This window comes from Mya arenaria, chromosome 2 (genome assembly GCF_026914265.1).
Source record: "Mya arenaria isolate MELC-2E11 chromosome 2, ASM2691426v1".
Classification (NCBI taxonomy): domain Eukaryota; kingdom Metazoa; phylum Mollusca; class Bivalvia; order Myida; family Myidae; genus Mya; species Mya arenaria.
This window is the reverse complement of record NC_069123.1, coordinates 25,643,917-25,660,098: the sequence shown is the minus strand read 5'-3', so window position 1 is coordinate 25,660,098 and position 16,182 is coordinate 25,643,917. Positions and strand designations below refer to the sequence as shown.

The 16,182-nt window shown below is 32.9% G+C and overlaps 1 protein-coding gene across 1 annotated transcript in view; it reads right to left on the bottom strand.

Moving 5' to 3' along the window:
- LOC128225119 (QRFP-like peptide receptor) overlaps positions 1 to 12,338 on the bottom strand; it is a 213,594-nt gene extending 201,256 nt beyond the window's left edge. The window contains exon 1 of the mRNA XM_052935152.1: positions 12,302 to 12,338. The gene's annotated coding sequence lies outside the window, so the exon portion shown is untranslated. The remainder of the gene's footprint in view (positions 1 to 12,301) is intronic.
- Between the last annotated feature and the right edge of the window lie 3,844 nt (positions 12,339 to 16,182).

The window sequence follows — 16,182 nt, the reverse complement described above, 5'->3', positions numbered from 1 at the left end:
ATATCGGAATCACGGATGAAATAAGAATGCCCCCTCCGCTCCTTTAATTGTTTGTTGAGTTGTAACTAGAACAATCCCTGTTGTATAATTAACCAATATATTTTGTACGTATACCATTCTAGGGATCTATACAGGGTCTAATCAAATATTAATATACTTAAATCTCACTTATATTTAAGAGTATAGTAAAGGTGTTTTGATCGGACAGTCAAAGTAACTGGCCAATAGACCGAATGGTATCACTAATGCAAATATAAGAATTCGGATAAAAAATAAATTGAATACTGCGCTAGGTAGCCACTTATGATTAAGGCATTCAGTGCATAAAACGATTGTCATTTTATCGAGTCAGATAACATTTTGATGTATGGTCTAATGACATATTCAATTATATCTTGTTAGTATAACTGGAAACGGTAGTGCTTTTATAATCATATGTAACAATAGATTACCAAACATGCAACATATATACATCTATTGAAGTATGTTGGTATGATTTTCTTTTATTAAATTTGAAATTAACCTTCAAAATGCCTGGACATAAAAGGCTTAGTTCTTATGTGTTTTTTTATATTTTATAGTTTTCGTCATAATTCGTACGTATTCTTTATGTAGACATAAAACCAATTCAATACATAATGCGTAACAATACAACCAGAATGCATACAATGGAGTTACGAATGTTTACGATTGTTGTCAAAACGACATCTATCTAAAGTATAAACAGATGAACAAATAAGTACCACATCAAACGAAATACAGTCGGCATCAATCGTTTCTCAAAGAGGTTTTTTTATAGAAGTTTGATAGCTCTTAGAGAAAACAATTTTCACTTTGATGAACATATGCACATCCAATCATTTTATCGCCAGATTGCTAGGGCATTTAATTTGTTATCGCGTTTCTGGACATGCATTGCTTCAGTTAATACCAAAAAGCCTTGACCTACTTATTGTAAGCCAAAGGGGATTGAAATACAGATATTCATGTGTTTATATCCAGATCGCCAAGGCGTTACATATGTTTTTGCATTGTGGAAAACATGCAATAATCCAATTTATATCAAATTAGCTTGAAAAAATGTATTAAGTTATTCGGTTTAAATAAAAAGTAGATAATTGTTTACTTCCATTGCCAATTTAATCCTTAAAAGCAGACATATATCAATAGTTGTGTACTCACAATAAAGATGCTATAAAGGGCGCGCTCTTACTAATATAACAGTACATATGCGAACAATATTTGGTTTTTTATATATTTAGTATTTAGTTTATTGTGTTCTTTGTTAGAACTGTTTTGTAAGATGAACACATGAATAGTACATTTGCTGCAATACCTACATTAGATTACAAACACCTGCACTGAAAAATATTTTATATAGTAAGTGTTCCTGTAGTTCTACGTAAGTTAATTTATTTGTACTTGCAGTTTAGTGGTACACTTTAATTTAAGGACGTTCATGAAGATTTTACATTTTTTGTCCGATGTATTGATATTATATATACCCTATGTCATGCAAGTCTTGTGGTAATCTTACAATTAAACTCCATATTAGCCATAAAAGTATGGCCCTTGATTGATTATTTACTTTTTTAACTTTTTTTATAGCTTTGGACATTCTCATTTTTATAATTTTAACCAGGATTTCATAAATAGAGACTAAAAGAATGTCGAGCGTCGTTGTTTGAGAGGGCCGGTGGGGGCGGCGTCAAACTCACTTATCCTATCAAATAATTTTGATTCAGTTTGACATAAAGTGACCAAATTAGGTATAAAGGAAGAGTTTATGGAAAACTTTCACTGGATTGCGTTTATATCAAGGTAAGGTCACTGTTATTATAAATAGTCAAATAACTTAAGTCTGGGTTGACATATTGCGTTTCTTATTTAATTTCTGTGTTTTATTGCTTTGGAGAGGCGCATATTTCATCATGTGTATTCACTTTTTAGACCAAGCGGAGTTAAGTCGAGCGAGCTGTTCTACGATAGCTCTTGTTATTATCACTACTCGCCATTACGTTGTGTCCCTGCATTCTTAAATAATATCTTATGAACGCGATACAGACTTCTGTTTTGATTGTATCTCAATCAGACCTAATGAGTAGTCAGATATCCGGGAGCGCTCGGTTTCTTTCTTTAACCAGATAGATCCACTCATAACTGGTGTATGGCCCTTCAAATGCTGCAGCCCTAGCAAAAGTACATTTACATGGAAACAACTTGTAGAGAGGTGTGTTTTATTGTAGTGTTTATCTCCCTTTGTCGCTTGCGAAACATGGTAACTTAACTGATTGCTTCCATTGAGTGAGGATTCAGTATTTTTAGTATGTACAGTGGAAACTCACTAAACCGGACAAGGATCAGACTGGGCAAAATTTCCGGTTTATTGAGGATTCCGGTTTAGTGAGGATTTGATGTACGGAGTAAGTTTACTCAAAATATTAACTGAGTTAACCTAAAAAGAAGTTGACGTTTAGACGGATGTTGAGACATGATTAAAGCATATAAAAAAGTGATAAACATAATTAAACATTTCTGCAATTTTATAATCATCTTTTTTTCCAAGTCTTAAAATAAAACAACTCGCGTAATTTAATGCTTGTTAAGTATGTTTGGTAGTTTAATTAACGCACCGCTCGTGTTTGATTCAATCATAGAAGTCTTTAGATAAAACCTCCAAAATGATCACTTAATAACCGTTTCTAGTTCTTTATTTTTTGCAACACACAAATTAATGTTTCAATCAATTTTCTTTTCACAAGTTTGATTATCGCGCGGCAGTCAATCCACAGCGCAATCATCATTATCGATTATCGAGTTAACACAACATCACAGGTGCAATATCTAACGACGCACCGGCTGTCAAAACAAAGTGAGCAAGTGACACGCGAATTCCTAATACACAACATCATTTTGACATGTTTGAACAAATATACGTCCTGTTTTGTGAGGTAAAATTACGTTGACAAGTAACAAATTTTCTCGATTTTTGTCCGGTATTCGGAATTGCGAGGTTCCGGTTTTGTAGGGATTATTTTACATTGAAAATAGAAGGGGAAAACCAGGACTCTGAAAAAAGTCCGGTATCCCGAGGATTCCGGTTTTGTGGAGATCCGGTTTAGTGAGTTTCCACTGTACATGCTTTGGATAAAGATAATTCCAAAGGTCACGCCAGTAGAGGGTCTTTTTTGGCTTTTTTGAAGGGAACATTGCGTCCTTTTAATGTATAGTTGTGTTTTGATCATTGACGAATGTACTTTATTATTTTCAAATTACAGCATGGGATAAATTATAAAACAGCAGAGCCCATACCTTTATCGGTTTTCTGCATGAATGACTTATGTTGATTGCAGAAATAATGTTATTTAAACATCGTAAAAGAATTGGACAGTTTCAATAGAAGTTGCCATTTAACGTGGTTCAATGGAATCTAGCCTGGCAAGCCCACGAAACCTTCAATAAACGTGTTTATTTACGTCTCTATATCTTTTGGTTCCATATTAAAAGCGTCATAAAAAAAATATTATTTAAATTAAACAATGTTTCTGTACGAATAACACGCCATTAAAAGCTCATTAAATGACGCCCAATCTCAGCGTTGCTTTTTGTCGAAAATTTACGGCGGGCGGGCGATTATATGGGCTATTGGTTGTACTTGGCGTTGACGATTCTGCGTTGAGTTCTTATCCCATGTCATATAGTCAATATTGTTTTATCCAATTAGTATGGAGCATTCGAAGAATACTTTTCTACATGTTGTCTTGAACATTTGTGAGTATGGTACATCGCAGGTCAAAAACTTTCGCAATGACATCAATTCAAAAAAGAAATTCATGAAACTTTTACGGTTCATTGTTTCTGCAGAATATTAAAGCAAAATATAATAAAAAAATATAGTTTTCTCTTTAGGATATTTTTGAAAAAAATATCAAATGTTCAAGAAATCAGTTTTCATATATACACACACATACGCACACATACGCACATATACGCATGTGGTCACACTGGCTTAGGCACAATTGTCCCGTCAGCGCCACAGTCAATGATTGTATTTGCTAAATTGCATCATCAGATAAAAACAAGTCCAGCTCTTATGCGGCGTTGCCGCATTGCCGTCTTGTTACATATTCTGAGATCAGGAAATTATTCATTTATTGACATTGAAGGGAGCTCAATGTAATGAGGTATGAATTATTTTTATAATGTACATATATGAACGTGTTTGTACGAAACTATGTAGCTAAGCTCAAACTCTAAAAAAATAATGTTTTGTGTTTAATCTATAATATGAGTTATTAAACTCCAATAAATTATTTCGTTATTAATCCAGCCACTTTTCATCTTATTGATATGCATACGACTAGACATCATTAAAAGAAAACCCATGTGCAGGCTTTATAAAAACAAAATCCTCCGACAATTACAACTAATATGAGATAAATTAAAGCATATGTGCATCTTCAGTTTATCAAGTACAATTTCTTTAAAATATTTTATTAATCAATTTCTTATAAAAAGTCCTGATTAAAATGCCTGTTTGGAATCCGTTATTGCCCTTATTAGTTATTTACTTATTTGTTTTATTACTTTCACTATCTTCATATGTTTATATTTACACCTCAACTTATATTCCTTAAATGAACTGCCTTTCGGCAATTGCGTTCATCAATCGATGAACGCAACATCTTCGGATATGTTCGGATCGTAATTCATTGCATAACAATATACCTGAAAGCGATTGATCTTGTTATTGGTTGTATTGTGTCTGCAGGTCCCGTAAAATATAGATCAACATTTTTAAAAGTGTGAGTTTATTATATTTTAAATATATTGGTACCAGAAGTGTTTCAATTTTACGTTTTAAAGTGATTTCAAGTGGTTGATCTTTTCCCGCGTTATTGTGACGTCATTTGAAAAAATGTTTCCAGTTATAGTCGGGTCGTTCTATTTACAGAATGGGTAAAAACGGATTACTGAAAGGTTTTCTTAAATGAAATGAAGTATTTTTTTAACGTTTCTTGAATTAAATAATGGACTATTGGTGTAATTATAAGGAATGAATTGCGGGGTTGATGACTCCACACACATTGACCAACCCAATTGCGTTCATACCCCGATAATGACATCAACCCCGCAATTCATTCCTTAATTGAACTCTATATGTTTTAGGTTCTGTTTCGAATTTCATACACATATTGACTGTATTCAGAAGAAGTGTCGTGTTCACCATTCTAGGATTGTGTCAACTGCAAAATGATATAAAAGAATTGATTATTTCCGAAGGCCAAAACGAGTGTATGACGAAATAGTGTCCGTTAAGATTCTGCTGAACGTCAATATCTCAAATAAAAAGCAAAATCAAATGAATTAAAAAAAATGTCTTAACTGACCAATTGAAATATCATTAGCAAAAATAATAGGAATACTTCTTAGAATTATCGATTTGACAAAAGCGATTGCACGGGCAGATCGTTATTAAGATGTTGTCATTATATTGTTAAAAACGAATTAAAATCCAACCATTCAGAAGACAGCCTCTGGTAAAGGCAAATGAAAGGACCAATAAATTGTCATGAAAAGAACATTTTCATTCAGTTAGGTTCTGCAAACATTTACGAAAAACAGCAAGCATATATTTATACCCATACAATTCCAAATCGAATGTAACACATGATTAACAGTATAATAAAACGAATAGCAATTGTTCATTTTGTTTATATTTTTTTCTGAAAGGAAGAATGCCTCTTTTTACGGAAAAGATGCGTTTTGGCAAATTCACAATTTCAACATGGTAAATAATATAAATAGCAAGAGGCCATGATTTAATTGCTTATCTGTGTGTTAAGTGTGTTATTGCAAACATACAATGCTATTAACAGCCTGACACAAAAGATGAGTTTCTTTGTCAAACAAGGATGCGAATAATATTTAACAGCGGATTTAATTTTAAAATTCATTAGTTCAGTATTTTTATATAAAATTGATGTTACCGTATTGCTATACTTCTTTGACCCGAACTGACTGATTAACTGAGATTAGTGTAGGTCAAACCGTACACCGTTTACACATGGTAGTACATAATACAGAATATTTAACGTTTATATTAGAACACAGCCTTTATGTACTTGAAATTGATCAACAGAAACGTATTACAGCGTGCTTAATTCTCCGACACAGGGAGGATATTCAAATGAATTTTATATATCAAATGCATTGGTGGACTTCAAAACTAAAGATAGTAACTCTACTTAAGATTTGTATATAAAAGAAACCTTAACCCACGTGTGAGGCATTTTTGTCCCAATAATATGTTATTTGATGATTTAGTTAATCAATGCATTAGCTATTTAGGGGAAAAATACCGGTAACTACTGTCTTGTAAGCAATTGTTAGAGGACACTACATTATTTAACAGCAGAAAACAGCATTTATGACAAATTATTATAGTTGATTGCCTCCCCTTAAATTACTTCTCTGTTGAGAGTAACGCATATTTTTACTGGGAGGTGCAAATTCATTTCAGAAAGAAGCGTTAATTCGTATTATAATAACAATACATGCTTGGTTCAATTAAGTTACTATAGCTAGTAAGTAAATCGATTTAAATGAATTGCGGGGTTGATGACTCCACACACATTGACCAACCCAATTGCGTTCATACCCCGATAATGACATCAACCCCGCAATTCATTCCTTAATTGAACTCTATATGTTTTAGGTTCTGTTTCGAATTTCATACACATATTGACTGTATTCAGAAGAAGTGTCGTGTTCACCATTCTAGGATTGTGTCAACTGCAAAATGATATAAAAGAATTGATTATTTCCGAAGGCCAAAACGAGTGTATGACGAAATAGTGTCCGTTAAGATTCTGCTGAACGTCAATATCTCAAATAAAAAGCAAAATCAAATGAATTAAAAAAAATGTCTTAACTGACCAATTGAAATATCATTAGCAAAAATAATAGGAATACTACTTAGAATTATCGATTTGACAAAAGCGATTGCACGGGCAGATCGTTATTAAGATGTTGTCATTATATTGTTAAAAACGAATTAAAATCCAACCATTCAGAAGACAGCCTCTGGTAAAGGCAAATGAAAGGACCAATAAATTGTCATGAAAAGAACATTTTCATTCAGTTAGGTTCTGCAAACATTTACGAAAAACAGCAAGCATATATTTATACCCATACAATTCCAAATCGAATGTAACACATGATTAACAGTATAATAAAACGAATAGCAATTGTTCATTTTGTTTATATTTTTTTCTGAAAGGAAGAATGCCTCTTTTTACGGAAAAGATGCGTTTTGGCAAATTCACAATTTCAACATGGTAAATAATATAAATAGCAAGAGGCCATGATTTAATTGCTTATCTGTGTGTTAAGTGTGTTATTGCAAACATACAATGCTATTAACAGCCTGACACAAAAGATGAGTTTCTTTGTCAAACAAGGATGCGAATAATATTTAACAGCGGATTTAATTTTAAAATTCATTAGTTCAGTATTTTTATATAAAATTGATGTTACCGTATTGCTATACTTCTTTGACCCGAACTGACTGATTAACTGAGATTAGTGTAGGTCAAACCGTACACCGTTTACACATGGTAGTACATAATACAGAATATTTAACGTTTATATTAGAACACAGCCTTTATGTACTTGAAATTGATCAACAGAAACGTATTACAGCGTGCTTAATTCTCCGACACAGGGAGGATATTCAAATGAATTTTATATATCAAATGCATTGGTGGACTTCAAAACTAAAGATAGTAACTCTACTTAAGATTTGTATATAAAAGAAACCTTAACCCACGTGTGAGGCATTTTTGTCCCAATAATATGTTATTTGATGATTTAGTTAATCAATGCATTAGCTATTAAGGGGAAAAATACCGGTAACTACTGTCTTGTAAGCAATTGTTAGAGGACACTACATTATTTAACAGCAGAAAACAGCATTTATGACAAATTATTATAGTTGATTGCCTCCCCTTAAATTACTTCTCTGTTGAGAGTAACGCACATTTTTACTGGGAGGTGCAAATTCATTTCAGAAAGAAGCGTTAATTCGTATTATAATAACAATACATGCTTGGTTCAATTAAGTTACTATAGCTAGTAAGTAAATCGATTTACAATAAGTTTGTGATAACCTTAACAACCCATGTGTGAGACATTTCTGCTGTTATGATGGTTTTATTTATTCCATGCATTAGCTATTATGGGAAAGAAATACCAGTAACTACTGTCGTGATAGCAATATCAAGACCAAACGCATAGCTGTTTTATTTACACATCAGAAAACAAAATGTATTACATATTATTATTGTTGATTGCCTTCTCTTAAACTACTGCTTTGTTTGTTGTAACGCACAGTTTTGCTTAAAATACTAAAATAACCGTAAATTATTGGTTTGACTCTTTTGCGACAAAAAGTACTACTAAGATAATCGTATAATGATAAGCTGATGTCGTATGATATTCCGTGTGTTAAAAGAATGCAAGGCACATTTTCTGCTACACTTTTCACTATTGATATTAGAAACACATATAGTTGTGTAGTACTCGGTTACAAAAAGGGTAAAAGAAGAAACATCATAAAATATTTCTTAGTTAAGAAATGGAGATTCGTATAGTGAATATTATTTTCTTTTGAAGCATGTGGCATTAGTGCTAAATGCAAGTTGTCTGAAAACACTTGATCAAAGAAGGTTTTAATTAAACTTTTGATTTAACTTAGTTTAATGGAATCTAGAGAGAGAAGCCCTAATGCACGAAATCTACATATGATAATTAATTTCCCCTCATTGATACTGTGATTGATTCAAAGTCAAAGCGAAAGTCAAATTGTTTCGTTCTTTTCGGATATAGTGCATAGTTTATTGTATCGCATATACTTAATGTGTTGAACAAGGTTTTGGAGGGATTCAAAACTGATATTCATTTCTATGTATGGTTAAAAAACGCCCGACATGCAAATAATAAGGGAAAACAAACCATAAAGAAGTAGTTAGTTTGCTGTATTACAAATATAATTTAGGTTAATAAGCATACTTTCCAAATAAAATCTTAAATTGTATTCACTGGCAAGTAAGATAATCCCACCAAGACGAGAAACCAAAGACAATATAATCGGTAATCTTATCCAATCAGTAGTAAGCACAGGTGAACAAGATCAGCCTGTCTTAACTTCGAGCCATTGTCAAATGTGAATGAAGGTACGGGTCAAAGCATGCACATTTGACTAGAACATTATTCTTTCTTAATGTTCCATCCTCTTCGAAATACTCCGCTTTCTATAACACTAAGCCACCTGCATCATCGAAAGATAGAAGGATTGAAGATCACTGTATCTATATATCTATCCATTAGTTAATCTGAATGTTATTAAAATACAAGCACAAATTTGCTATAATCAAATCATCCTTGGCTCATCCTTTCTACGAAAAACTCAATTTCATCAAAACCTATTACTATCAGTATCATCATTTTGGAGCGGCTTCAATTACATTTAACAAAAGGAGTATACGCTCTAATAGCCATAAGACATCAGTAGATTTAATGATATTCAGTTTATAGAAACGCAAAGTAAATAGGTTTGAAGGACCAAAATACGATTTTTTAGGAAAATAGATTTATTATATTCAATCGTCAGCAAACATACACACTGTTTCCACCAATCGTACATGTTTTAGATAATAAGAGCTGAGATTTTGAAAAACAAATACCTACAAATGTTCGCAATATTAAGTCTACAGTGTCAGCAATAGTATTTACTTTTTGTGTAAGGCCAACCTGTTCGTGTTTCAATAGTTCTATGCTTTTTAATGCATATTTTACTATTTCTCAATGTCAAATGTCAACTTCATGAGACATCTGTTTTGGATTTCAAAAAACCTAGCGTCTAGTTTTATATGATGTCGTTTACAGTTTCACTTCCTATATACTGCAGCATGAAAATGAATTTTTCAAAAGTTAAAAGTGTTTATCCCCAACCAATATGAATATACATACCGTGAATATCCTTCAGAATGAAAGAGAAACATGCATTTTTGACATTCTAACACGAGGCAAAAATTAAAAGCATGTAAAAAAGCAATAAATTGATTATTGTGATGTCGTTAACATTAAAATTTATATATCCTGCAATGCATAATTCTTGAAATAACTCCCTGCAAAACCTTGGTTAATAATTATGCGGTTTGCAATGTTGGATTCCATTTTCGTTTGAAAGGGAGATGTTATGTCCGGAATCATTATAATTGTCTTCTAGAAACCAAATGTTAATTAGAAATACAATAAATCACATTTCATTGCTTTGGTTTAATACGCCTCTAATAAATAGTTAACTTCGTCTACAGATATAGTCGGGATCCCTAATAATAAAAGTACTTGGGGTTTACCTATTAGTATATTATTTGTTTTATTATTATGTTTTCTCAAGTAAATGCTTACTCTGATAAGATTAACCATTTACGTTTTTACTTTATTCGGGATTGTTGGAATGAGAGTGAGGTTGTACACAAACTGGATAAAACCCCAAGTAAATTTACATTTTACTGACATTTCCAAGGCGGTACCTAACAATCATTGATAAACTAACCTAGATTTTAATATAGTATTGATGTACAGTGTTGTTGGTGGAGGTTTGTGCTGTTGTTCAATTAGCCTAGGGCATTGGCCTGGGCCATAGGTTAATATATCATAGCCTTAGCCTCAGGTGAATGGCCCAGCCTTTTTAAGAGTCGAAATTAATCCAACATTTTATTTTATTCGAATGAGATTTGAAACGTATTACAAACGTATCAACCAAAGTGTATTATTCAAAATTTAGATGCGTTTATCATAATAGCAAAATAAAACATGCATGACACTTCTTTGGCAAGGGATTAATGAACATTAATGAGTGCATGTTTTGCTTTTCGAGATAGTATATTTGATGCTGCATTGCATATCTTTCAAAAAGGGAATTTTATTAATGGACAAACCAAATTATCATCAAGGAATCATTTAGGATTTGAAAAAATATCTAAATACTGCATTTTGTAGTTAATATAGACCACAATATGTATACCTTGAACACACGCTGTTGAACGCTGACGTAAAATAAATTAACTAATTATCCATCTGTATGTACTTCGAACTTATATATGTATTGATGCAGGAGGAGTGTGGGGTAAGCTTGTTTAACCTCGCTATCGGGTAATTTCCATTTGGCGAGCACGCAACAAATTTTCTACACAATTTATAAAAGCTCTTTTACTTCGTAGCCTGGGTGTCTGGACCCTAAAATATGTCAAAACTACACATTAGCTGTTAAATAGTCCATATTAAGATATTATCTTAGGATCATATCACAGACTTGATTAAAAATCTTCAATATATAAATATAAATTCATCTCAAATAAGTTTATCACCAAAGTAAAATAATTCTTAATGTAAAAATGTCTAACATTTAAGGCTCAGATTACATATATACAAAGATATAACATTTTCTTGATAATAAGTAAACTAGCTTAAACAAAGTCTTCAATATCAAACTGTGTAAGTACTTCTGATTTGTATTATTACATAGACTACTAGACAGATTATTAACAATATGCTGACACTTATAAAACTATTCTGAGATGAATTAGAGCATCCTTTTTATAAGCACCCAAAATTGCTAAAAGTCCATTTAACATATGCTCTTTGCTTGGATTCCGATGCATTATAAAAATGCTCTAAATAAAATAATGATATCGGAAACACGGATAACATTAAGAACACTCCCATCCGCTTCGTTAACTGTTTACTAAGTTTCAACTAGAACAATTACTTTTGTCACACTTAGCCGATATATGTTGTACGTAAACCGTTCTATAATGTTTACTCAGGGTCCAACCAGGACTTTAAGGCATTCAATGTTTAAAACGATTGTCATTACATCGAGTCAGCTTACATTTTGATGTCTGGTCTCAGGAATGACATTATCGATTATATATTGTTAGTGTAATTGGAAGGGGTAATGATTGCACAATCATATGTACAATAGATGACCAAGCATGCAGCCTACATACATCTGTCTAAGTATAATATTATGTTGGTATGTTTGTCCTTTATTTAATCTGAAACTAGCTGTCAAATTGACTGGACCAAAACAGCTTAGTTCTTATATGTTTCTTTTATATTTTATAGTTTTTGGCATAATTCTTACGTATTCTTTCTGTACACATAAAACTAATTCAATAAATAATGCGAAACAAGACAATCAGAATGCAAAAATAGAGTACCGAATTCTTACCATTGTTGTCAAAACGATAAATATCCAAAGTATAAACATATAAACAAAAAAGAACCACATCAAACGAAAAACAATTCGCATTAATCGCTTCTCTAAGAGAAATATATAGTAGCTTAATAGCTCTGAAAAAGAGAAAACAATTTTTACTTGGATAAACATATGCACATCTTTTCATTTTATAGCCAGATTGCAAGAGCATTTAAATCTTTATTGCGTTTCTGGACATCATGCATTACTTTAGTTAGTACCAACGTGTCTTGAAATACTTGAATTAAATACAGATAAGCTTGTGTTTATCTCAAGATAGCCAAAGCATTACATACGTTTTCGCGTTTCTGGAAATCATGCGATATTCCAATTAACATCAAATTGCCATAAAATATTCATATCAAGCAAGTGGATTTTAAAGATTAAGTTTAAATCATATATGTTTATGAGTACAGAAAAATATACCGGCGCTATTTTTAACTTAGTACGATTTACGTTTTTAGACAATCCCATTAAATTTTGAATAAGAAAAAAAGGGTAAAATTTGCAAAAGATGCATGTGTCGTAAGTGATACATCAGTAAGTACGATTCAGTTCGTTGTACACAACTAGGTCAATTTTATGTTAGTTTTTGACAATTTTCATTTTTTCTTTCAAATTTATCGTTAGCTGACTAGTTCCTTTAACCAAATGCAGATAATTATTTCCTTCTAGTTCAATATAATCATTAAAAGCAGACATATATCGGAGGTTACGTATTCACAATAACGAAGTAATAGGAGGCGCGTCATCACGGCCTCACAGAGCAAACAAGAGTACTGGGTTAGAATCTTGGAAACGTTAACCAGCATAAGTTTTTACTAAAAAAACAGTAAAAATGCACCAAATATTTTTATTTTTTATAATTATTGTAAAGTCCAATGTAAAAACATCTTTCATTTCTCTTCTTCGTTAGAACTGCTTCAACAGATGTTCACATGAATAGTACATTTGCTACAATTACCTACATAAGAATACAACCACTTGCACTGAAAACTATTTTATTATGCCCCCATCGAAGAAAAGGGTTATTTTGCTTTGCACATGTCGGTCGGACGGTCGGTCGGTCGGTCGGTCGACCAAAGCTTGTCCGAGAGATAACTCAACAATTCCTTGACGTTTGGTCATCAAACTTGACCTGAAGGTTGGGCCTGACCAGTAAATAGCCCCTATCGATTTTAGGACTCATCGGGTCAAAGGTCAAGGTCACAGTGACCTTTAATTGTAAAATAATTTTAAAGCTTGTCCGAGTGACAACTCAACAATGCCTAGACCTATGGTCATCAAACTTGATATGGAAGTTAGGCCTGACCAGTAGATGACCCCTATTGTTGTGGATGGTCATCGGACCAAAGGTCAAGGTCGAAGTGACCTTGAATGATAATAGGTTGTCCGAGTGATAACTCTACAATGCCTGCACCCATTGCCCTAAAACATGACTTGGAGATTTGGTCTGACCAGAAGATGACCTCTATTGTTTGTTGGGGTCATCGGGCCAAAGGTCAAGGTCACAGTGACCTGGATTGGTAAAATGTTGTCAGAGCGATAACTCGACAATGCCTGCAACCATGGCCCTCAATCTTGACTTCGAGGTTGGGCCTGACAAGTCAAAGATCAAGGTCACAGTGAACTTGAAGGCAAACTCGACAATTCCTGGACCTATTATCATCAAACTTGACATGGATGTTTTGCCTGACCAGTAGATGACCCTTATTGGTTTTAGGAGTCAGAGGGTCAAAGTCAAGGTCACAGTGACCTTGAATGGTAAAAGGTTGTCCGAGTGATAACTCGACAATGCCTGCACCCATGGCCCTCAAACTTGACTTAGAGTTGAATCTGACCTTTAGATGACCCCTTATGATTTGAGGGGTCATCGGGTCAAAGGTCAAGGTCACAGTGACCTTGAACGAAAAAAGCTTGTCTGTGTGATAACTTGACAATGCCTGCACCCATGGCCCTAAACTTCACATTTAGGTTTTGGTGACCAGCTGATGACTCCTATGGATTTTGAGGTCATAGAGTCAAAAGTCATGGTCATAACACACTCTATCCTCACACTTGAATGGTCATAATCTTAAAACTGCCTTAACGGCATCCAATGTCAGTGACAAATCGGCTGTCATTTCGGTCCATGCATATTTCATTAAATTGTCCATATAATCCTGACAACATGGCGCTCGGGGGGGCCTAAGGTTTGACAAACTTGTTTGGCAAGTGTTCCTATTGTTCTCTGTGATTTGCAACCTGTCCCAACAAATGCAATCTTGATTTATCGCATTGCCTAATTATTGATACATTAAATAAAAATGTACTATGTGTGTCTGAGTATATGATATACATTTGTCCAACGTAAATAATTTAATTGTACTTGCAATTTAGTGTTACGCTTTATTCAATGATGTTTATGAACATTATACTCAATTGTCAGTAATCACAAACCTATAATGCAAGTATTGTGGTAATAGATAATACAGATGTATTCAAAACTAGCAAATAATCTTTGAAAAACTTAAATCAAACGACATTAATATGTTAAGCATCTGTATTAAAGTTTCCAGCAATTTAGGGTCAATAGCTACTTCAACGATTGGTAGTTTGTTATTTAACTTGACCTGTATTTTATAGTGTTCAACTTATGTACCGAAAACTATATAAATTATTCAACCATTCCATATGTTATTGTCCGGACACCGTATTGTTTGCATACACTCAATTGAAAATGGACCATAATTCTGTCCGGATAAAAACGGATAATTTATAACCAAAGTCTAACTGAACCCTCAATTTGTGAGACGATTAGCATTTATTTTGAAAAACAACAACACATTTCTAAACCACTTGTTCGTGAATCAAAATGTTCTGTTTATGACATTATAATGGTTATTCGTAGCCGTTGGTACAGATTTTTGCTTGTTTTTAAGCTCGCCTATTCGAAGAATAAGGAGGCTTAACTACTCGCCCCGACGTCGGCGACGGTGTCCGGTTTTTAATGTCAAGTTGGCATTTTCACTTATAACTCCAATACCCTTCATGCAAAACACTTCACACAATATTTCAAATATTTCACACAATTGTTCAGCGCCATCACACAATGAGGTTATCCTAAAAACAAATTATGGCCCCTGATGGACTTAGGAACGTAGGTTAAGGTTTTAGGGCAGGTTAAAGTTTAAGGGCAAGTTGTGATTTTTATTATTTACCGCTATACCCTTATTTCCATTGAGTTAATACTTAACACAAATATCATAAAGTCTATGTCCTAGGGACACTATTAGCCTCTCGTATATTCTGTCTACGATTGTAGAGGAGAAGGAATGACATTGGTAAAAATCTGTTCTTTGTTTATGACAATGAAACTGGAGTTAATTCAACTGAAATGACGCTGGCATATGATGATTTCTCAGTTTGGGCCTTTCTCTTTATAGAGTTCATGTTTTAAATATTTGATATTAGATAATTGTTATCGTTTTTTTGTTTGTATTTTTCAAAATAAACATCTATCCTTAGAAGTTGGATTAAAATTTCGTTCTTATGCCAAAACATTCTGAAATAATTTTGCAATGTCGTGACTGGCTTTTGATGTGGACGCTTAAAATGCTTTTATCAGCAAAATCAAATCAGGTGTTAATGACTTAAGAATGTTAACAAATGAATAATTGTGTTTATAGTGTTAATTTATTTATATAATTAGGAATTATCTTAATGCTTTTTTTTCAGTTGTGCCAAAGCTATATTTAATCAAAACAGGAATTGTGTTGAAGTGTGTTAATCGTTTGTATCTTGATACAACTGCAGTAATTAATTGATATGCATTAATCTAAAACTACAGACATTTTTTTGCACGAAATGAATTA